Source organism: Pezoporus occidentalis, unplaced genomic scaffold (assembly GCF_034315485.1).
Source record: "Pezoporus occidentalis ecotype Australia unplaced genomic scaffold, CSIRO_AGI_Poc_V1 ctg77, whole genome shotgun sequence".
NCBI classification, from domain to species: domain Eukaryota; kingdom Metazoa; phylum Chordata; class Aves; order Psittaciformes; family Psittacidae; genus Pezoporus; species Pezoporus occidentalis.
Window position 1 is genome coordinate 730,318 of NW_026916126.1, and position 23,775 is coordinate 754,092.

At 45.0% G+C, this 23,775-nt stretch overlaps 1 long non-coding RNA gene across 1 annotated transcript in view; it reads right to left on the reverse strand.

The window, feature by feature from the left end:
• Positions 1-23,775, reverse strand: part of LOC134155351 (uncharacterized) — a 39,210-nt gene that overhangs the window by 8,224 nt on the left and 7,211 nt on the right. The window contains exon 2 of the long non-coding RNA XR_009961513.1: positions 20,647-20,816. This is a non-coding gene — a long non-coding RNA (uncharacterized LOC134155351). The remainder of the gene's footprint in view (positions 1-20,646; positions 20,817-23,775) is intronic.

Genomic DNA, 23,775 nt, shown 5'->3' on the forward strand with positions numbered 1-23,775 from the left:
TCAACTCATTACCAAAAAAAAAAGAAAAATAAATAATTTTCATGTTAGCTAAAAAAAAAAAAAGTAATTTGGCGCTGAAATCCAACCAGCCTACAAGGACCTACAGTAAACAGGATAACTTCTTCCTGTCTTTTGGGGGTTTTCTTGTAATTGAAATCAGACTTTTTTTCATTTAGCCATTGCAGAAAGGTGTAGGAGTGACTAAACAGAACGACTGAATCTTTATCAACATTAATAAGCCTGCCTAATAGCCTTGATAACAAAAGAAGATATATAGTGTGTGTGTATGTATATATATGCACACGTTCTATATTTATGCCTGACTATATTTGTACTTTATTTTTATTGGAAATAAAACATTATCAGCTTTTTTAAATTACATTAGGATGCCAAATCAAGATTTTTAGACCATGCTTCTCTTTCATAAACCAAAGTCAGTAGAAATAGCACATGTGATGCAAATATAGACTTACACAAAGATTTCTAGAAACAACTTTATTTATGAACTTCAGTGAGTTCTCTGGGTTAGCAAAAGAAGTCTGAGAGGACTTTTTGCAGAGGACTGTTATATTTCTGAAGCGACAGCACAAAGCTTCCAAAGGATGCCAGTCCCATAAACCACCATGTTTGGACAAAGCCAGTATTCACACACCTGAGAGGGCCCTTTGAAATTCAGGATGTACCTGAAGAACATCATCTATGAGGACTAAAAACACACACAAAAATGTATATGAAATAGACCAGCCTGAAGTAATCTGGGAGAAGAAATATGATGAGGTTTTGGTGAAAGAGATGTATACTCACCTGTGAATGTCTCCTATCCAAAGCTGCATTAGGTGAGGTTCAGACTTGACATACAGGAAGCATTTCTTTACTAAGAGGGTGGTAAAACACTGGAACGGGTATCCTAGAGAGGTGACCAATGCCCCACGCCCTTAATAACATGCTTTAACATTTAGTCAGCCCTGAATTGGTCAGGCAGCTGGACTAGATGGTCATTGTAGGTCCCTTCCACTGAGATTAGTCTAATATAGTCTAGTCTAGTCTAGTAGGATCTAAAAAGTCATGCAGGAAATACAACATGAACACCTCTACAACAGTATGTAGGTTTACATCTAACGTAAAGTTATCCCATACTGTGTGGGATTTCAGCCTTCGGAATGATGTTTTCTTCCAAATTACTAGCAAAACCTCAAGATCTTATCTTTTTTCCCAAAAAATTGTTCATTCTGCAACAATTAGATGATTTTACTTCTATCCTTCAAAAAACGACATGGAGGAAACAATGGAGCTGGGCAGGCTCCTTTGGAAAGTGGTCGCAAAGGAAGGCACCCTGGCTGCCATGCCATGGGGGAGCAGAGGGCAGCTTTGTGCAGCCCTGACTTGAGTGGAATTTGGGCTGGTGAGGGGCCCATGTGTGTTCTCCATGCGAACCCGGGGCTGGCATGAGAAACATAGCCCATGTCCCTGCCATGGAATTTGAAACCTTGTTGCTCCTGTGTCCTGCAGCACGGCTGCTGATAAACGATGTTCAGGACTTAATATTGCCAATAACCATTTATTGTCTGCTAAGTGTTTTCAGAAAAAGCTGATTTTGAGTGAATATAATCTTTCTGGGAAAAGCAAGCCCAATCCAGTAATTATCTTTGACAGTTAAATCAGCCTTTAACTTACTTGAAACTGGGGATGGAGGGACAAGCCTTTGCAAGCTACAGCCTTTCTGGAGCATGCGAAGCCTGTTCCTTGCCCTCTAAGAATAGCATCACTCCTAATCAGCGTTCCCTGGAGACTTGAAACATAACCTGCAGAAGCAGCGTTCGCATGTGTGTGTAAGGAGAGGCACTGCATCTTTGCCAGCCTATCTGCTCAGCTAAGCCCCAGAAGGTCGTTAAAGCCTGACAAAACTTGTTACAGGCTGTTTACAATGTCCAGAAGTATGCTTAAATTTGCAACGGGGGAGGGGTGGCGGGAGCCTGCAAGGAAGATGCCCAGCACTGACCTTCTGAAGCTACCCACTGCCGAGAGTTGTTGTGGCCGAGGGCTGATGCCATGGGCGCCAGTGGTGGTATCCCCTCTCCTGCTGCACTGATGGCCCCGGAGCCAATCTGGCACGCTTGGCCATCAGTGTTAGCTCCAGCTGCTCCACTCTGCAGTTATTCTTCTCCTGCCTCACCAGCAAACAGGATGGAGGGGTGAAAAACTGAAGAAGACTTCAGTTGCCCACTGGAAGCCCTTTTTGCCAGTTCCCAGGCTGGGATTTCTGCCCTCTGAGCATCTCCCTTGATAACACCCACAGATCATGCACCAAAAAGAGGTCAGAAAGAATGAGGGTACCAGGGCAGCCTAATAGACCTTTGCCTCCAGTTTTGGAGGCTGATCTTATGCCGGCAGCAGCTGAGCCCTCCCTGGCGATGGCTGGGACTGGCCAGGATTTGCAAAGAGGATTCACACCACCAGGTCACCCCAGCTGACCTACCCTCCCCACAGCACAGTTTCCAACACAACGAAGAGAAGATGACTAAGTGTGTTTTGGTTTGAGGAGTACAGCTAGATACTGTCCGTCCACTGTAGAACTGTTTGCCTTTCATTGACTCAGGATTCTGCAACCCATTCAAACCTAGCCTTACGTCAAAACCCAGTTGAGCCTATTTGTGGTCTCCTCAGTCAAGACTAGCTCCTTATCGCTCATGTGATGCAGGCTCACGGGTGTTAAAGGAGAGCAACTTCTGTTGCTGACAGTGCACCAAGGAAATGCTCACGGGGTGAACAACTAAGAAGCCCATGGCGGTAGCACCCATGCCAAGGGTAGTAGGGACATGCAGAGAATGGCAGCTGGAGCCAGATCCCTTTACGAGGCAGCAATTACTTAAACAGCACCTACTTGTAGGTGCATAAAATACAAGTAAGGGTGTGTCAGCTTTTATAATACTCCTTGGCTTTCATAAATCCATGTTATGAGTTGCCTTAGAAGTGGAGCTTAGCACCTGAGGTCCTGACCTGTGAGTAAATTTCAGGACAGGGAGCAGCCTTGTCCTCAGCATGTTTGAGTGTGGTTGGGAGCACAAAGTGTGCCAGCTTTCCATTTCTCTGTCTGAAGGAGCAAAGGTTTCAGTAGTCCAAGAGGGAGCAGCCCTCATTCATCGCCTGAATCATAATGCTATCACTGTCTGGGTTCTTATCTCCAGCCAGTTGGGTGCAGCTGGCTCACTGCCCCTTTGGACTCCCTTCCTCACTATCCCTCTGGACACACCTGGGAGGACCAAGATGTGGAAGCAGGTGCAGAGAGAGTCTAGGGATGGGCACCCTGCCCTGTGTCCTAAAAGGCAGGATTTGGGCAAAGATGGGCTGGGCAGAGGGAGCGGTGTACCTGAGCTGCACGGTCTCCCACTGTTCATGCTGGGACTTCCAGGTCAAGCACAGTAGCGTAGCAACACATTAATACCAGTAAGGTGTTGAGAACCCCGTGGAAAGCAGTGCAAAGGCCACACAAGCTGGCATTTAGCTGCTGTCAGCACCTGCGTGTTGCCTGGTGGATGCTTTGTAATCAAGCATTAACAGCTATCATTAGAGCTTCAGCTTTTCTGGATGTTTGTTTACAGGTTGGAGAAGGTTTTAAATACAATTGGGAAGGATGTGGACAGGTTTCTGGCAGAGGGAAAAAGAGAATGAAATCTGGCAGCAAAATTAAACTGCTTTAACAAGGAAGGGGGTGGAGGGGAAGGGGGGAATAAAACCTTGCAACCCGTAGAAGCCCCATGCCACCAGAAAGCTGATTTCTTTCATCCTGGTGGGGCGGGCTCCTTGTGGGCGCAGCTCCGGGCTGGCTGCCCAGCAGTGTAGGTGGTGTGCTCTGAACAAGAGTTCAGTGCTGCCAGGTGAGCCGTATCACCTACAGGAGGAACTTTGTCCTTTCAGCCACAAACTACTCGAGCAAGCAGGGCTGTCTTGGCTGAGCCCTTATAAAGCAAAAAGCAAGGAGCTGCCCGTGCAGGTCACCCTAGCAGGGAATGACATTAATTTCCATTCCGGGTGGAGGGCAGAGGTGCCCCAAAGGCATGGGAGGGCTGGGGCACGCTCAGGGGTGGCCAGAGGCAACAGAAAGCGACTGTAGAAGTGGGCAGATGGGGAACAGTCATTTGGGAGCACAGCCCAAAGGGGTTTGCATTCAACTTAGCAACATAATGCTCACTAGTACTGCATATAGGAAGCCCAGACACAAGGGACTATAGCCATGCCCTAAGGTGGTGAGGCATAAACCATCTCAGCTCCAAGCCCTGTCTGGCTGTACAGCTGCCCAGATCACACACCTTCCCCCCCCAGCCCCTAGCTCTCTGTCTAGGTTTATTTGCCTTGAAGCAATGATGCAGTCCAAGTGAGGATGGCTGTCCTACACTTGGTCTGCTGCAGGTAGGGAGGACAAGCTAAGAGCTTGTTAGCAAGGCCTCAAAGCTTCTCTTTGGTGCGTTTTGTACTGTTCATACTGATGGTGCAATACCGACAGATCACTAAGTGTTACATTGCACCATCCCAGTGCTGCATGTAGAAGGGTTTTTCTGAGGAAGAAATGCCCTGTTACATATTGCAAAGAAAACTGGAAAGTTGCAAAGGAAACTGAACTATGATCCTGCTGGCCATGCCAAAGTATACAGGAGAAGTACCATCTACACCTGTTCTGGATTTGAAGGAGGTGAAACTGTGACCTAACATGCTCTGCACTTGTCATGGGACTGCACCAAGTCATACGGGCTGTGTCATTTCATTCATTTATCTCCTGTGATTCACTCACTCCCATGGAGGCCTATGTAAATGCTCACTGCTCTTTACACTTTGCGAAAGGAAAGTGTTCTCTATGAGATGCAACACAGTATTTTCAGCTGACCAAACAATTTACATGTATAAAATCCAAGACAGAGCTATGCAAAGCAGATGCAACAGGATCATCAAACCCTTATTTGTGGGTAGGAAGGCACTGGAATGGAAAGGAGTTAAATCTTCCTGCAGCTGGCTCAGGTTGTTCACTGTGGAGACCTGGGGTGGTCAACCAAAGGCTATCCACACCACATAGCATTATTCCTCAGTTACCTGGCAGCTCTTCCTCATGCGGCTCCTATTAGATTCATATCTCAGACACAGACACATCCCTGGGACTAGAGTCAGAATCATAGGAACAACTAGGTTGGAAAAGATGTTTAAGATCATCAAATCCAACCTTCACCCCAGGACTGCTGAGTCCACCACTAAACCATGTCACTGAGGGCCTCATCTGCATGGTTTTTAAACACTTCCAGGGATGGTGATTCCAACACTTCCCTGGGCAGCCTGTTCCAATGCCTGACCATCCTCTCCGTGAAGACATTATTCCTAATATCCAGTCTAAACACCCCTGACACAGCTTGAGGCTGTTACCTCTTGAAACATCCATGATTTGGGATGCATGGGGCCTCCCTGTCCATGCCAGGGGCATGGGGACAGTTTGGTTCTCTCTCCTCACAACTCTGAACTACAACATCCCATGTTTCCTTCTCCATGTCTTTGGCAGAGGGGAGCTCCAGCTCCCATGTAAAAAATATTTGCTTCATCCTGAAAATGAGCAATGCTTTAAAGTCCCCGGCATTTTCATTTGCTGAGCACAGATTTGGTCAGGGTCAATGAAAACAAATGTATCTGCCATGAAACAAAGCTAGAATGAAAAATCCCAAACAGTTGTGCTACACGCTTATTCCACAGCCTATGACTGCAGCACCAAGCCTGTGCTGCTTCCCTGCCTCAGGTCACAGTGCAGCATGAGCCCATCACCCAAAACTCCTGAGAGACTGTCTCTGTACACACATGTGAATAACAATGGCCAGCCAGATGCCTGGCAGCTCATGACGGTAGGAAACAAAGCTCTCAGAGGAGCTATGCAAAGCCCATGGAGACAGCTTACACATATAGTCCAAAGAAATAAAGGGGCTGGCACTCTCTGGACTGCAGTCACATCTCACTTGTTGGGGTCTGTTCTCCTTCAGCACATGTAGCTCAAAAGGCTGGTGAGAAGCCTACTGCAGTTGAAGAATGCTTTCAAGTAACCTGTGGCTCAATTGCCATGCTTGTTATTTTGCTCTTTGATTTTAATTTTTTTTTTAAATCTTTTAAAAATAGATCCTTGAAAGAAAAATAGCTGCTGCCTGAGACTCCTGCATTGCTCCTGGAGACTCTGCAGCCAGAAGAGCTATCCCTCCAGCTAGGTGTGTAGCGCATAAGGGACAATGTGCTGTACAAATACCGTTTTCTTAAAGGAAGCTGGCTCTTGCAAACACATCAGAGAGGTTTTCATGCAGGGTATACTGCTATTAGGTCAAAATAGCTGTTTCTTCAGTTTCTTCTCCTGCATACACAGGGGTAGGCTATATGCAGCATTTCAGTAATTACAGTTCTGAACAGGACTTGTACATCTAAAATAGGGTAAGTAAGTACCGGTAAGTATGTAGATTTCCAAAGATGTTAACCAGAGCAGAACTCCAGCCACCTCTTTCTGCTCCTATCCAATGCTGAGTTCCTAACTCCTCAAGCTCCAGATCATCATCCTTGGCCCTGATTTTCAAGCGTGTTCATAAAAGTCCAAGGCAAGCCTGACATCTTTCAGCTGCAGGAAGGAGCTTAACAAAAGCACCCATTTGAAAAATAAAAATGCTGGCCTCTAGATCTCCACTGTCTAAAAGAGTTTGCCAGCACTCCTCAGCTGCCTTCCTGGGAACATTTAATGACAGATTGCTTTGCTCTGTGTGCATGGGTAATATATAATCCTTGTGCCACTACTTGCTTTGAGCATTCTTCATGACTGGAGGCATTTTTTTTTTCCTTCTCGCTTTTGATCTCACCGAGACTGTTATTCCTGTAGTAGCAAAGCTATTTGTCCTTTTAAGTAAGCATGTGGTAATCCACAAACTCCATGATTCATAATGAAATTGGCTTCAGTCTGCAGGAGTTTAATGGTTGTCTCAACCAAGAGCAACTGGCAATTTTGGCACGGAGCGCTGCAACCCCTCCTTGAAGTAATAACATCTGAAGTCTTGGACAAACTGGGTAGTTGATGATAACCAGTATAAAACATGATATATTGCATAGCTGTGGGTAAATTAGAGTGCGCTTTAATTTGAGTTTGTGCAACCATGTTTAGCAGCAGTTGATGTTTTGACTGTGTTAGTTGTAAAATTAATATTACAATTGGACTGCAGTATTAAAGATCAGCTTTGAATCTTTTAAGACCACCAGCCATGCCATGCACTGAATTAGACCCAGGCATATGGAAAACCCCAATGTATTTATGGTAATGCTCTTTAATTACAGAAAAAAGTTATTCAAACTTATGCTGCACATGGAGCTGAAACGTTTATAAATTACCATTTTTTTCTTAGGCAATATATATATGTTTCTCTCGTGTTATATGTGCCATACTACTACAATACAGTTATGTCTTTGCATTCAAATAAAAAATCTGGGAAGATGCGCCAGTACTACAATCCACAGAACTTAGCTTGATGCCCTTTTAACAAACAGAGTCCCTTCATCATGCACTTTCTGTGCTCCTAGAACTCTGTTAAATGTAAGTTTGAATTAGTTTCAGTCCACTCTCCCACAGTATTTTACTAAACCTGCCATGCAATGAAAACACCTGCTAACAGTTCTCTGCAACAAAGAACCTGCCCCCCCGATTCAGAAACTATTACATACCATGGTTTATAAATGATAGTTGGTTGAGACATTCTTTTTACTTGTAGGAAGAAAAAAATAGCCTATTTCTAGCTGTTACTGAGCGTATACAGCTTGCTGGGCACAGTGAGTGAAGCCGAGCCAGTCCTTTGTTTCCTTTGATCCATTAAAGTCTGAGCCTGTTTCCTTCTGTCGGAGCAACATCACAAGCAGTGACTTTCAAAGCAATGTTTGTTTTCTCACCCCCTGTTTATGCTATGGCTTTCTCAAGGATGTTCCTGTTGGTTTGAAATTTCCCAGGATTAATTTTAGATCATAAGTGACTTCTTTTTCTTGGAAAGCCGTAACCAGCAAGTGCTTAACAAGTACTCTTTAGCACTCTAAGAATGGACACTGTGTCCTTTTAAAAGGAAAAAAAATGCCAAATGGCCTTTGTGCTTCAGCTACTCCAGGGGAAAAAATAGCCCGTTCTTAAATAAGCTTGGGTGAAATCAGAAAAGACCTGCTAGAAAGGCTAAAGGGAGGCTTGGGAGGAACACAGGAAAGACTGTGAGTGTTGAAAATATCCATGCACAAAACATTTCATGTTTTGGTGCTTGTTTACATTTTTCACAGACTCAGCTAAAAATGAAGGGAGCAAATTATTTGTCCAGTACAATACAAAGCAAGGTCATCTTGTTGCGGTTCTCATCCTGACTACTGTAAGCTCGGTTCTAATGAAAAAATGACCATATGCATTTTCTTGAGGCTTTAAAGGCACCCACACATCTGTAAGCAAATACAAAGGTTTACCCAAACACTGCTATTCTTGGCATTTTCAGCTTCCTGCAAAACAGCTTTCATGTGAGCAGCACTGACTGGCCAGTGCCTGCACTAGACTCAGGCAGCCAGCACTCATATTTGTTGTCGGTTTTGAATTCACCACCTAAATTGGGAGAAACATTATTGCTTCCAGGAGGCCCTGGGGGATCTCCCTTTACTGGGAGCAGTGTGCACAAGGGCCCAGCACCCTGAGTCTGGCCTCTCCTACCCATTTGGTCAGCCACAGTGAGTTACAACCCACAGCACTGCATGGGTGATGCTTTCCTTTCAGGCTTGCTTTGCACTGTGAAGGGTTTCTTACCCCTCCACTGATTTTTCTAGGTAGGAATCCCTTTCTTCTCTTCGATCACATGCATCTGGAGCACTGAACTCAAAGCAAAGCCCTGCCTTTGGGTTGCTAGAAGTGGTGCTTTATAGATGCTAAAAAGCTGGAGCAGAAGATTGCTGGAATGTTGGTGATTTGGTCCGGGGGGGTGGGAGAAGCATGTGGGCTGGAGCCACTCAGCTGGAGGATGGCTGTTGAGGAATAGACACTCAATGAATGAACATACCAGCATGCCCACAGTCCTGGTCAAAACCCCGATGACATGATTGTGCTATACCCTGCATGGGCTTGGATTTTCTTTCCTTTTTTATTAATTAAATTTTTGCATAAGAGCCACACTAGGATTCATGCTGTGCGAGCACTGCTGCAGTTTGTTGGGACTCTGTTTGGTTTGTGTATCCACCCTCAGCCTGCATGGGTCCACCTTCCTAAAGTCCATCAAAGTGCAGGTTTGTACTTCATTTTCAATGGCAGTTCAGGTCTCCCATAAAGCTCACCACAATTTGCCCACCTTGGGCAGCTTGCAAGTGCTCTTTGCCTTTAGTAATACATTCTAAGTGATGACAAATGAAAGTTTCAATAACAAATAAGCTAACAACAACCTCCATTACTTCCCACAACCATGCAACTGAGAGAGGACCTGAGAGGAAAAGCCTCAAGACTCTCTTGGTGGCCTGGGTTCCACTGCCACTTTGACCTGTAGAACATTAAAGAAGACACTGGGATGGGAATGAGTGTGGGGATGTCGGCTCTTCAGCTAGCCTGCCAAGGCAGAAATCAGGTTTTGCTGCTGAAGATTTCAGGTGCCACCCTTTTGTTCACAGCTCAGGTGAGGAAATGTTGAAAACCACAAGAGCTGTGCCTTTCCCATCAGCTTGGACGGTGCAGCCTTCTAGCAAGGGGATGTGCTGAAAAAAAATTAAGGGAAACTGCATTGTCTCTTCCAGGTGATTTCCACTATTTTCCCATCAAACCCTGTTGTCCTCTCTTTTTTCCCTGAGTCTTGGCCCTTGTGCAGGCACCCAGACCACAGTCCAGAAAGGAGAAACCCCTGGCAAGGCACTGCTGGCTCTCCTCCACCCCTGCACCGTGGCAGTCAGTGCTCCTGGGTGCACTGCTTTCTGCAAGGTAACTAGAGCCTTTAATTTCCAGAGATTATACATTTCAGCCATCTACAGAGGGGAGGAACTTCGCTCTCCCTACCAGCGCTCCACCCAGGACCAGTTTATCTCCATCCAGATAGGGCTGAAAAGGCACTTGAGCCATTTACAAGGGTGGGCAGATCAGATTAAAGTAATTTAATGCAGAAGGCGGCAGAATTGCCTCAGCCCATTGCCATGGCACCAGGAAAGGAAGGTCGCCTGTGCCGCTGGACGGCACCGCCACATCTTTTGGAGATCTTTCAAAATACACTCCCAGCAAATGCTATTCAAAAATCTGGTCTAAGCAGATGATGCTGATACGACAAATATGTTATGACATAGCTTTTTTTTTAATTTACTTAGGAACATAAATAGCTTTGTTAATTGCCATTCCTTTCAAAACATTGGAAGATGTAAACAGTGTTTGCCAGATGAGTAGAGAAATGTGACTGAATTTCTGTGGTGGCAAGGGAGACCACGTGTTTTTTTTTAAAGACCACTTAGAAAGGGCTCTGTAGTGATCAGAGTGGAAAATTATCTGAAAATGCCTTTATTTTAACAGCTTGATCTTATCATGAGCTCCCAGACCCACTATTTCTACTATGAAGCCCCAGGTCTTAGAATTATGGGGCAGCAGAAGAATGCAAGATTTTGTTTAAAACAAAAGAAGAGCACAGGGAAAAGAAAAACAAATCTGTTTCTCAGGTATCTGTGCAGATTATGTGGCCTGAGCTCACCCAAAGGCTCAGGGAACAAATATTCGCAAACAAAACCACAGCTTTCCCCAATTTCAAGCTGACTGTCACAGCTTTCTGGGACTGCCTGATGATGACACCGAAGGATGATGTGCACCAGTGTCCTGGGTTCCGCAGTAGCAGCCATTTTTCTCCTTCTTAGTAGCTGGTGCAGTGCTGTGTTTTTGACTTTCAGCCTGGGAACAACGCTGATAACACCGATGTTTTTAGTTGTTGCTAAGTAATGATTACTCCAACCAAGGACTTTGAGTCTCCTGATCTGCCAGGGAGGAGGGGAAGCTGGGAGGAAGCAGAGACAGGACACTTGACCCAAACTGGCCAAAGAGGTATTGCATACCACAGCACCTCATGCCCACTAAATAAACTGGGGGCATGTCGTGGTTTAAACCCTAGCCAGACAGCTTGTTCACTCACTCCCAGTGAGTGGTGCTGGGCTGAGAGCAATAGAGGCCCTCCCCCCGCCCCCCCCCCCTCAGGCTCTCCCCTTCCCCGCTCCTGGAGGAACAGGGAGGAGGATCGAAAGAGTGCAACTCCTATGGGTTGAGACAAGAACAGTCCAGCAACCAATGTAAGGGGACAGCTGCTCAATTTCCTCAGTCTCCAAAGCAGCAATACCAAAAGCCCACCGGTACCCTTTTTGGTCTTTGAAGTACCCTCTCTTGAGGTAGTCTATGCCGAGGATGCCTGGAGCCTCTGGACCAGTCACAATAGGGTGCTTTTGCCATTCCCTCCCAGTCAGGCTGATTTCAGCCTCCAGCACAGTCAACTCTTGGGATCCTCCTGTCACTCCAGAAATATAGATGGGTTCCACCCCTTGACAGCTTGATGGCATCAGGGTACACTGTGCACTGGTATCTAATAGAGCCTTATACTTCTGTGGCACTGATGTGCCAGGCCATCTGATCCACACTGTCCAGTAAATCCAATTGTCCCCTACCTCCACCTGGCTGGAGGCAGGGCCCCTCTAATGGTCATCACAGCGTTGGACACTTAAGTCGTGGTGAAAGGGATTATTCTTCGTTATCACAGGAGCTGGAGTAAAATCAGCTCTTCCACTCCATCTGGGAAACTGCTCACCAGAGACTGAAGCTGTAGCTCTCATGGGATGATCAGTCTTGGCCCTTGCTCCTCTCTTCACTTCACTCACCCATTCCTCCAAAGCTGAAGTAGGTTTTCCATCCCACTTTGTCATGTCCTCTCTGTGATCCCGCAGGTAAAACCATAGGGTACCCCGTGGCATATACCTCCTGTATCTCCTCTCTCGAACAATAGGACGCCTTTTGTTAATAGCTGAGACGTGTGTTGGTACACATGAGGAGCTGGATAAATCAGATAGATCGTCCCTCAATTGTCTGAGGTCCTGGGACAGTTTTTCCACAGCTGAGATGATGGAAGGGGTGAGATTGTCTTCAAACTCTCAGAGTTTATGAACCATTTCGTCCACTGTTAGTGGTACTATGTCATTCCAGGTTACTGTTGCCAATGAATGGGCATATGATGATGGTGCACTCCGTGTAAGTTTTCGCCACATGGGTCGTGTACATTCAACTTCATCTGGATCTATAGGTGTATCCCCGTTATTCGGCTTGATGTGATAGATCATCTCCATGATGGCCGATTCCCTCAGAGACTGGATGCCTTTGTCTATAGTAGTCCACTTGGCCGAACGACTCGTAACATCGTCCTTGCATGGAAACCTTTCTTTCACAGCTGCCAAGAGCTGCCTCCAAAGTCTGAGGGACCTTTTCTCTCTTGCAATTGCTCTGTCAATTCCCCCTTCTCTAGCAAGTGATCCCAGCTGCTTGGCTTCTGTACCTTCTAATTTGTGACCATCGGCCCCATTGTCCCAGCATCGGAGTAACCAGGTGATGATGTGCTCCCCTGGTTGATGGGTAAAATCTTTTTGCATATTCTGCAGCTCGGTTGAGGTCCGAGGTCGAGAAGTTACCTCTTCTTCTTCTTCTTCACCATGTGATGATGACTCCTGATGACTAGACTGGGTGGTGAATTCATTGTTTCTTATCTTGCTTCACCCTTCTTGCCTCCTTTTTGCTTTTTTTCTTGCGTACAGGGGCAACTGATATTGGTACGAATTGGTCCTCTGGTTTGGCTGCAGTGATTATCACTGTGGTTTGAGTAGCGACTGTACTTGTTGCTGGGGGTGGTGTAGCTGCTGTGCTAGGAGCTGGGGTAACTGTGCTGTCTGTTGCAGTCGAAGTTTGAGCAGCTTCTGTACTTGCCACTGGGGTAGCTGCGCTGTTCATTGCAGCCAAAGTTTGAGTAGCGACTGTACTTGTCGCTGGGAGGGTGAAGCTGCTGTGCCTGGAGCTGGAGTAGCTGCGCTGTCTGTTGCTTTGCCCTCAGATCCACCGACATTCTTTTCCTTTTGAAGGTGCTGGATAGCGTTGAACAAGGCCCTGTAAGCATAGGCCAAGCCCCAGCACGTTGCCATGATTTGTCCATCTCTGGTATGGCCAGAATGACCACACACCTCATTTAAGTGTTTTACTAATTCTTCTGGATTTTGCAGTTGTTCGGTAGTGAAATTCCAAAGTACTGGAGGGGCCCACTGACCTAGATACTTGCCCATACTATCCCACACACCCTGCCACTCATGGCTGTCCAGCCTCAGGGAAAATCTCTTGGTCCTCCTACATCGTTGTTTGACCCCAGACAAGACCCAAACCTGACTCTGCTTAACTCTTGAAATCAGTCATGGGCAAAACACACTCTGTATGCGTGCTAGCATGGTGATTCCCATCACCATCAGCAAACAAGTCTCAACAGCATTAAAAGGCCATTCAAAAAATTCAAAACTCTCAAATGTAAATGGTCTGGGGGGAGGACTGGGAGGGTAAAAGGATGTCTCCTTCACAGGTTGAGCACCTGAGAAGGAGAAAAAAGATATGTAATTGCTAAGCACTTCTATTATATACCTCCCAAAGTATAAAGGTGGTGACCACACTGGGAACATAAGCCAGATCAGTTTCATGATCAATGATTCTATTGTATTACAAGTCATTACCATAAAGTACAATGGGACAAAAACCTTAGCCCAAGCCCCACACTTGAAAAACACTAATACAGCAAATACCGGATGGACGTAAGATATGATATACTGAAACTGTGAGATCAAGAGGAACAACCTTGAGAGCCAATAAATCAGCATTGTGACGAGTGACTATTAATCCGGACAGATCTGTCCTTATCTCAACCCCTCGTGCCCCACATTGGGTGCCAAAAGAACTCACCACCGCTACCACTAACGACAACAATGATAAGAAAAAATAACAAGGGAAGAGAATACGATACCACCGGCCAAGAAACGTCGTGGTTTAAACCCAGTCAGGCAACTTGTTCACTCACTCCCAGTGAGTGGTGCTGGGCTGAGAGCAATTGAGCCCGCCCCCCCCCCTTCTCTGTTTCTGCCTGGCTTCCCCTCCTCCCTGGCAGAGCATGAGACTCAGAAAGTCCTTGGTCAGAGTAAACATTACTGGGCAACAACTAAAAACATCGGTGTTGTCAGTGGTGTTCCCAGGCTGAAAGTCAAAGACACAGCACTGCACCAGCTACTAAGAAGGAGAAAAATGACTGCTACTGCTGAACCCGGGACAACGAGCCCCTGTGGTGAGTGCTGAGGACCTCACATAGAGAGACCATCATAATATAATGAAACCAGATGGCACATGGAGACCCTCTCCCTCCCAGCCTACTTCTTAGGTGGGGCTGAGATGATGGTTAGGAGGATCCCAGCCCCTTCCCACAGGCCAACAGCCACAAAAGGAACAGACAGAGGAGGGCAGGCAATAAGGCAGTCACCAGGGACAGCCCTGGGTGAACCAACCAGAGGTGGGTGCCAGTCTCAAATCTGCTAGTGGCAGTGAAATGAGGTGAGCAAGCAGCACAGCTGGCTGGGGATGTCCCCTTAAATGGTGGCTCAAAAGAGACAGACAAATACAGCTGGCATCACAGGGTTTATCCCTAATTCTACTACAGAGTGTCTGCACATTCTTTGAGCCTGACATTACACTACAGGGCCCTGCCGCAGGAGGGAAGGCAGGGAGGAGGTTGACCAGAGGACCTCAGAGGTCCCTTCCAGCCTACATGATAGCATGCCTCTGAGTGCCAGACCTCCCAGACCTCACTGCCTCTCTGCTGCAGCAAGGGAGAGGCCCACAAACACCTCCCCCCCCAGAGACACTCAGCTGCTTTCCTTGGCTCATTAGCACATGCTCTTTCATGCCAAACCCACAACCCTTTCCTACTTAGTATGGATCTCGTGCCACTGAAATGGAAACTGCAATCCCAGGGTGCTCCTCCCTTGTGAGGCAAGGCAGCCACATGCCTTTGAGGGCGCGGTGAACTGCCTGCTGGCTTTTTCGCTCATTAAGATCACTTTATTCATCTGCCAATGATGTTCATGAGTAAGGATGCTACTACAATTCATGGAAATTGTATACAGCACCCCTCACAGATATGTCTTTTTCTCTACCAGTGTACATGGTGTCATGTCTGTCTAAACATACACATTTGGTTCGTAAGTAATTACTGAAGACAGAGGTCATCTCCAGCACATGCTTTAAATCCTCACTTATCTCCATCACCCATTTTTCCACCTCATTGTCTCGCCTCCTTTTGCTATTGACATCACCTCCCATGTGCAAAAGGCACCAACACCTCTACAGCTGTGATCTCACTACCTCTAACCTTTACCACAATATTGCCAAAACTTATGTTTGGTTTTTTGGTGGTGATGGTGGTTTTTGTTTGTTTGTTTTTCTGGTTTTGGGTTTGGTTTGCTGTTGTTTTTCATAGCAAATGAATTCAAACTTTCTGCAATCAGTAAAAGATCTAGATACGTTGTCCTGACACATAAGTCTCACTGAATTTTGCCAGCCTGAAGAAGTATCTCCATTCATTAATACATGCTTCATCTCTGCCAAATGAAGCAGTGAAGAGTAAATGGTGTTTCTAATTTGTCAGTAAGAAGTTTGCCCACTTTTCCTGTACATTAAACAGTTGAGCTTGAAAAACACCCCAATCCACAACATAAAAAAAAATTCCAAGGAAAAGTTATTAAAATCTAAAATTCTGTCAGGGTTGACTGAGTCACCACCCCTGGAGGTATTTAAAAGCTTTGTGGATGTGACACTGATGGAAGTGGTTTAGTGGTGAGCTTGGAAGTGTTAGCTTAACGATTGGACTTGATGATCTTAAAGGTCTCTGCCAAACTAAATGACTCTATGATTCTGTGCTCAGCTGAGCCTCTCCCTCCATCCCTCACAGAAGTTTTGGTGAGTTTCTCCTGTTACTGCCTTCTCTTAGACATTTCATGTCTTGCACAACCCTCATGAGCTGACCAGCCCATTGCCCTGTGGCCAAAGCCACTTTATTATGCTTCTCTCATACGCCCAACATCATAAGCATTTCTATCACTTGCATTTCTGCTTAAGCCATACATTTTGGAGTCATCCTTACTCACGTAATTTTTCTTTCTATATTCCCTGGCTTTTTAGGTCTCTCTGTCCATAGCGTTATGTAGGAACTACTATTATTTTTTGCTTGCTTGATACCACAACTGGAAATTCTATCTTACCATTTTAAACTTGGGTTATTGCAACTTTCTTCTTTATTTCTATGTTCCTACATTGCTTCTAGCAAAACCTCAAGGAATCCAAACTATTCAAAGTAACCGAGTGTGTCTCATTTTTATCAATTCTCTTCGTTTGGTTTTCTACAGAAGAAGCACAGAAAAATTAGGTATGAAAACCAGCTGCTGCTTAGTCGCAGGTGTCTACAGCATGCTACAATTTGAATCTAAAGCAATCAGGCTGGTCCTGTGGGTGGATAACAACTTACGAAACGTAACTTTTAAAGGTGGTTGAATAAAAGTACCAAGTCATTGTAAAGAATAAACAAATACACCTTGGTATTCCACTTAAGCAGACTTTCTAAGGGAAAATTCTTTCCCTGAGTCATATTTCTGACCTTCCTACTATAGACCTTGAAGACAAATAAAAACCAGGAAATCAGGTACAGTGTTCTCCCCACTGATGTGCTGGAAAAGGGACCCCCATAAAAATGTGCTTCAGTGTTGCTAAAGTAAAATTATCTTTCAACAGAAGGAGGTAGATCCTGTGTTCAGCAAAACATTATTTCCAAGCCTGACAAGAGAGCTTTGGCAGATGCTTTCTGATGCCATTTCCAACTCATTTTTCACCACTGCTGGAACAAGTTGTTTGGCTAATACATCAAACCAAGCACACGACATTAATCCCTGCTCACCTCAGGACACTACTAATAACGCTCTGGCAGCAGAAGGCTATCTCACACGTATTGGAAAAGCTCACAGCCATGACTAAGGAGCTGCTTAGCAAGTGGTCCATCATGATGCAGTGACAGTGCTGGTTTAGCAGACCACTCCAGGCACACACAGGTGACAAAGGCAAAGCAGAGGTCCTAGGAACACAACTCAGGAGTCTCTTTTGTCATTCCCTTGGTCTTCAGAGGGACACTGCACACCAGCTTGTGGTTTCCACAGCTCCCACCCATGGTGGGAAGAGATCCTCAGATTGACTTCTTACCGGCTGAAGGTGGGATTCCTCTCTCCAGACTTTAGATGCCCACCAGGTGCGAGTCAGTGTGGCGATAAATCCCCTCTGCATCCAGCTCCTCTGCTCTATGTGCTTGCTATTAGGATGGGGTGTACTTTGCTCGAGGAGAGTATTGTCTCCTTCCATTGCCTATGAAGTAAGCCTGGGTGAGTAGTTGAGCTGGAGACACAGTGTAATGGTCAGGCAGGATGAATCCTCCATCTTGTCCAAAACCAGGTAAGCCTTAAGAAAAAGTCTTGAATGGCACGTGTTTTAGTGTTAGGTATCATTATGTCTCTGTTAGTCACATATTTGCACATTTTAAGAATGCACGACTGAAATCAAGGTCTGTTTTTTTTTGACTGCAGAGCCAGCAGGCACCAAACCCAGACTGAAGTTCTCTTTTTAGAGTAAATATTTTTGGCATATGGAAGGAAAGGCTGCCAAGTGAGGGGAACATTAGCTGAACTGCCTCACCGAATAGGCTGACAAATACCTACAGATCCCTCAATCCTGACCTCCTGGGGCTGGCTCTGGCAGCCTTCACTCGCCAGAGCAAGCCTGAAGCCAAGGAAACCACGTGCCCGGGTAAGGTGAGCCCAAGGTTGGCTCCGTCAATCAGAGAGGAGGGACATGGTGCCAACAGCACTCACACAATTATCTGGCTCAGGTTTTGAAACCTCTGCTCAACAGCTATGATTCAGCAGTTGATTGCTCTTCATTTACTGGAAACTGCTTCTCGTCACTCAGAAGGAAAAACAACTGGAAAAGGCCTGTATCACTCAATTTTACATTAGACAACACCATTATGGTCAATTGCAAGCCTACAAAAAAAATCATGTACTGGAAAGCTCCAACATCAAAACATTTTTTCTTCTTTCAAGAACCTTTTAATTTTCATATTAACATAATGTTCCTTCTGTTTGCCTTCTGTTTTTCTGGCCTCTGGGTGTTCACTTCCCTGTTTTCTCTGACCTCATGAAGACCAGAAACTTTACTGTATATTTAACCCACCCCCCCCACCCCACCCCCAAACACACACACAAATTTCTTCCTATATCTGGGACCTGAGCACTACAGGGAAAAAGGAAAAAAAGAAAAAAGAAAAGAAAAAAGAAAAAAAATACAGTTTTGGAAGATCCAAGAGAAGTCACAACAGTTTGTTGTACCTGGCATCCCATCCAATATGTTGAAGACTAACCTGAGACCCTCCAAAGCAAAAAGCATGGGTAGCTGGCACCTGTAGAAACAACTTTTAACTGGAGCTCCCACGCGCGTACTGCATCTGGAATGCAGGAAGATGCAAAGTCCAGTCCCAAGCTTGACTAAGTCAATGGCCACTCTGTAATTTCAGAAGGTCACATCGCTGGGACTGCTGCTTCAACAAGCAGTAGCATCTGGACCTGGATTTACCATAATGAAGAGCAGCAGTTTGACCTGGTATCTTCACGGCATCATTCTGATGCATCATCTGTCCACTGAAAGACTGGCATCTGCTAGGAGTCTGCACTCAACATTTAAGTCAGTTTGCATTTTGGGGTTTAACCAGTGGTTAGGAACCCTGTGTGCCACAGGTGCATTCTATAGGTGACCCATATGTATCTTCATCATTCACTGTCACTGCAGTAATCTTCAGAGTAAGACAAAGGCCATTTGCTAACTCAAATCGAAATGTATAGATATTATTTAGCAAAAAAAAAACACGTTGCTTTAAGTATTTGCTTTCTGGCCAGCTCATCTGGGTTCAGGTACCAAACACCAGGTATAAACATCTTTCACACCAGCTACCCCACCCTCATCCGTGCTTGCCACCACAATGGCATCCTGAGCCTTCACTTGGGCCCCTGGAGGATGACACAATGCCAAGAAAGGACCATCCCCTATAGATGTTGGAATTCGACCTTACTCTTATTTCCAAGGCAAGCATCTTCCTGAGACTGCACTTTCTGAGACTTTGTTTTGGCCATGCCCACCTCCCCAGGTCTAACAACTATGATTACATTTACATAGCAAGCTAAAGACTTGTTGCTCACCACAACATCCTTTTCAACATATCGAATGGTACTGTGGCTTCATCACAGTTTGACATCCCATCAGTGCTGCCTACAAGTAATGGGTGGACAGTGATTGCATTGTTTTTCCAGAGCACATGCCTACAAAACTTCCACTACACAGGGGTGTCCATGTAACCTACCCCTTTCAGTGACACTTAAGGCCACGTCCTCTACAGGCAGTGTAAGATGATTTTATCGGGTGTGTAATGACTGCTAATGAAGAACTAACTAGTGGGAGTTGTACCAAACCATCCCACTTGCATGATATCATCTTTGCAAAGGGAGGCATCCTGAAGCTCACTCACAGCAACTCTCAGTCTGTGGCTTTCAGTATCTGTGGGGCAGCTTTCTTTGCTTATATATACACCAAGACACCAAGACAGGTAACTTCACTCAGTTCAATTCTTCTAGGACTTGATGCTATGGTTTCTTAAGGCAAGTGAAGCAGACACCCCTAGGATCCTCTGAAGCTGTAGTATTTCTATGGGTTCACTTATGGGTTCCACAACTTCAGACCTATCTCTGGTTAACAAAGCATCATTTACACATTCATAAAAAAAAGGTTAATTCATAAGGATACATAACATACCCCTGAGTTTTTATCCATATAATATATGATACATATTCTGAAATACTGCCACATAATCAATAGTTGCAATAATATCAGTGATTTGTGCCTAAATCCTCATCTTTTACAAACTTTCCCCAGCATCCTCAAAATTGCTGAACTCTTTTCTGGCCAGGTCCATCCCAAACCCACATAAATTAAATGTAATTGGCTGGGTATTCTTAAAAATACTTACCTTCTGATGGCGGTGCAGGGGAGAGTGGTCTGGGGGCTCCCCTTGCCTTTTGGGATCTGTTTTGCTGTTAATGGTTCCTTCCACCCTAGATATACATCCCAAAAGAGAGCTCTGGGGATTCCTGTCCCTTTGAGTAAGAAATTAGCTGAAGTGATGGTGGCACAGATGAAAGAAGGATTCAACATGTGCACCAGCCCACAGTCCTCAATGATGAGGAGGGAAGGTATTTGATCAGTTTCGTTTCACTTGTGGGCAGAACAAATAATTCCAGACTCTTGGCCCCAAACTGACAAATTTTCAACCTCTTGTAAATCTTTGTGAATCTTCTCAGTGAATTCCTCTCATGCATGCTCAGGAACCAGGTGTTTTCTGGGATGCAGTTAGTGAGTGTGAGCTGCCAGACTACCAGGTTCTGAAGAGGACCTTTGTTATGGGACACCTGTAACCACCTTTGTCCTACCTGGGGAAGAAATAAGCCCTGTCCAGCAGTGTCCCTCCAGCTCAACATCTCTTCTCACCCTTGAACACAGCTGGGACTTTGTTCCATCCTCCCTCTCACTTGGGTTTTCCAATACCCTCTGCATCATCACTGCTACCCCCAAGAATCGAGGTTGGATTCTTCATCAGGGGCTGTAGCGATAAGACAAAGGGTAACAGGTTTAAACTTAAACAAAGGAAGGTCAGGTTAAGTATAAGGAAAAGGTTCTCCACTGTGAGGGTGTTGAGGCACTGGAACTGATTGCTCAAAGAAGTTGGAAATGCTCCATCCCTGGCAGTGTTCAAGGCCAGGTTGGACAGAGCTTTGGGCGACATGGGCTACTGCGAGGCATCCCTGCCCATGGCAGGGGGATTGGAACTAGATGATCTTAAGGTCCTTTTCAACCCTAACCATTCTGTGATTCTATGATTCTCCTTCCCCAAAAGCCCACATCTGCCTCCCTGCTGATCCTTACAGTTTAACTAGGCAAGATGCTATCTCCACTCCACCTTTCTTGGTCCAAAAACCTCCTCCTTCCTGCTGTTGCAACCTCCTTCTCCAGATGACCGTCATCCTCCTGCCTAAACAAAACAACCCTAGGCATTACATGACTAACTGCTGTCTATATCAAATATGGCCTTATTCATTCCCCCTTCCCTTCTTCTCCTGCACCTCTGGAGTCCAATCCCAAGTGCCTTTTGATCGAGGAAGTCCAGCAACTTTAGACTCAGATCTTAATCTCAACTGCTGCCTCCCTCCTGTGCTATATGATTTTGTATGGAATTTATCTCCCCTAAATCATTTCGTCATCTAACAAGACTCTTAGCTCAGCAACCCAGACTCGCCTTAAAATCAATAGATAGTCATCTAGGACTGGTAGGATGAAGAGGTGGCTGGAGGTACCCGTTTCCCCCCATGCTTGGCAGGAGGAGCTTGGTGTGGGCAGCTCACTTGGTGACTGCTGGTGTTAAGGGAAAAGAAACCCATCTGGGTAACGCAGCTCATATACGCTTGCAATCAGGTCCCCTGGTGTCCAGACTTCACTTCTGCTGGACCTTCCTCCAAAATTAACTTTTCTGTCTCATCACTACCTTGCCATTTCTTTCTTCTCGTATCCTATTTTTTATGTCTTGCTCATCCCCAGTTGTAATTACATTACTCACGGTAGGTCAGGCAAATGTGATGTCACCGGCTTGGAAAACCGCTGGTCAAATTTGCCCCTTGCTAAGCCAGTATGATCTGATTTTTGGCCTCAACCCTATGAGCACGCACATACTTGTTTAATTGCATGCATGAGTTGTGGTGCTGCCTGCACTGGGACTATGCCCGTGTGTGAAGGAAAGCACGTGCCCACAAGCACAGAGGCTCACAGCCACAGAAAGGGAAGGGGCTGGTTAGAGTTCTTTTGACTGGGTCTGGGGCTGAAGGTCTTCTACATCCCACAAGTGGGCTCTGTGAAACAAAAAATTAGGTAGGGTCCCATGGCCCCAAAGCCACAATACAGGGCTGGCTCAGGGGACCGTCCCTTAAAATGAGAAAGGAACGGAGAGCACAGCTGTAAGCCACAGCAACCAGATGTCTCCCAGTCTCATCCTGGTGTAAAAGAAGTGGCTTACACAAGGTATGGGATCAAGTTAAAAATAAATCCTAGTGCTTGTACCTGCATATTAACATTCATCCATCACCACAATTATTAGCTAGGACTGAGCTGTAACATTTCATGGCATTTAGGACAGACAACACTTTCTTCTGACTTAATGGTATCTCCTGTGAACTAATTTACTCAACTACAAACTATTATTATTACTTGTTATGATAAACCGTACATATACTGGGTTTAAGTATCAGGCAGGGAACAAAGGTTTACATACACTCTGTAAGGACAGTCAAAATACTGAGACGGGGTTAGACATTGCTTAATGTAGGTATCTATTTTGGGTGCTACTGCCTCACTGAGGTCTGATACAGCTGAGCGAGACTGAAATGAGAGCCAAAGCATCTAATACAATCATTCACTTCCCAGTGAACACTTTTCGTCATTTCCATAGAACAGCTCTTCCCATTTCTACAGGTATAAAGAGTTTCAAATGGTTTTGCTTTTGCAGGAGTTTAGTCCTGATCCAGTTTGTTGAAGTCAAAGAAAGACCTCCCTCAGATGAAGTAAGCATTGGACAAAGCCCTAGGAGAAGGTATTTTTTGGAATATTTTTGTGGATACAAGCATTAAAAAAAAAAAAAGCTAGGAATAGCACGCCAGAGACAGTATTACCCCATTACAATGCTCCTAGAAAAGGACCTCTCATTTTTATTTTGGGATAAAGAGTCAGAAGATCTTCAGAAGTTAACAGTTTTTTCCATCAAAAACCTCTTCAGATTCAGATCATTAGCAATATGCCCAAATTTTCTCATTTTTCTCATTTTTCTTCTATATATTGTTTGTTTTTAACAGAAAGAAAACTATGAATGCATGCCAGCCCTTTATACTCCCCCAAAATGTGATACATTCATCATTCCCAATTCTTCCAACAGCCTGAATACATCAACAAAAAGGCCCAGCCTAATGAAAAAAAAAACAACAACTTTATTTGGAAAAAAATAGGAAGCAAACCAAGTTTCCATATGTTTACCATAAAAACAACCTAGATTCCACCTTGGGGTGTATAAAAATACAGAGTACAGAATGTATAATTTGGCATTAGTTAAAAAATGCCTTTGTAAACATACCCTATTAAAATTTAACTGCGTCTTTTATCATTTACTTAAGTAACATATGAAAGGGCTAGAACACTTATCACAGAAGTAGACATTTTATCAGGGCTTAGTAATAGCAGTGATGTATTGTGCAATTTGCAGTGCATGCCTGGTTTACAATACATTACTGGTGACTATTATTCATACACATCTGCAAAGTATCCTTTAAAGTGTATCCAGAAACATTAACACCTATTAAAAAAATAAAAAAATAATAAAAAAAAAAGGAAGTAATAGGAGCAGCAGACTTTCCAAACCTGTTGATAAGACTTCAGTTAACATACATGGTTTGTGTCCAGACTGCTGGCCAAGAGACGGACATGCAGGCAGTACTACAGTGGGAGAACAAGTTTCATTCGTA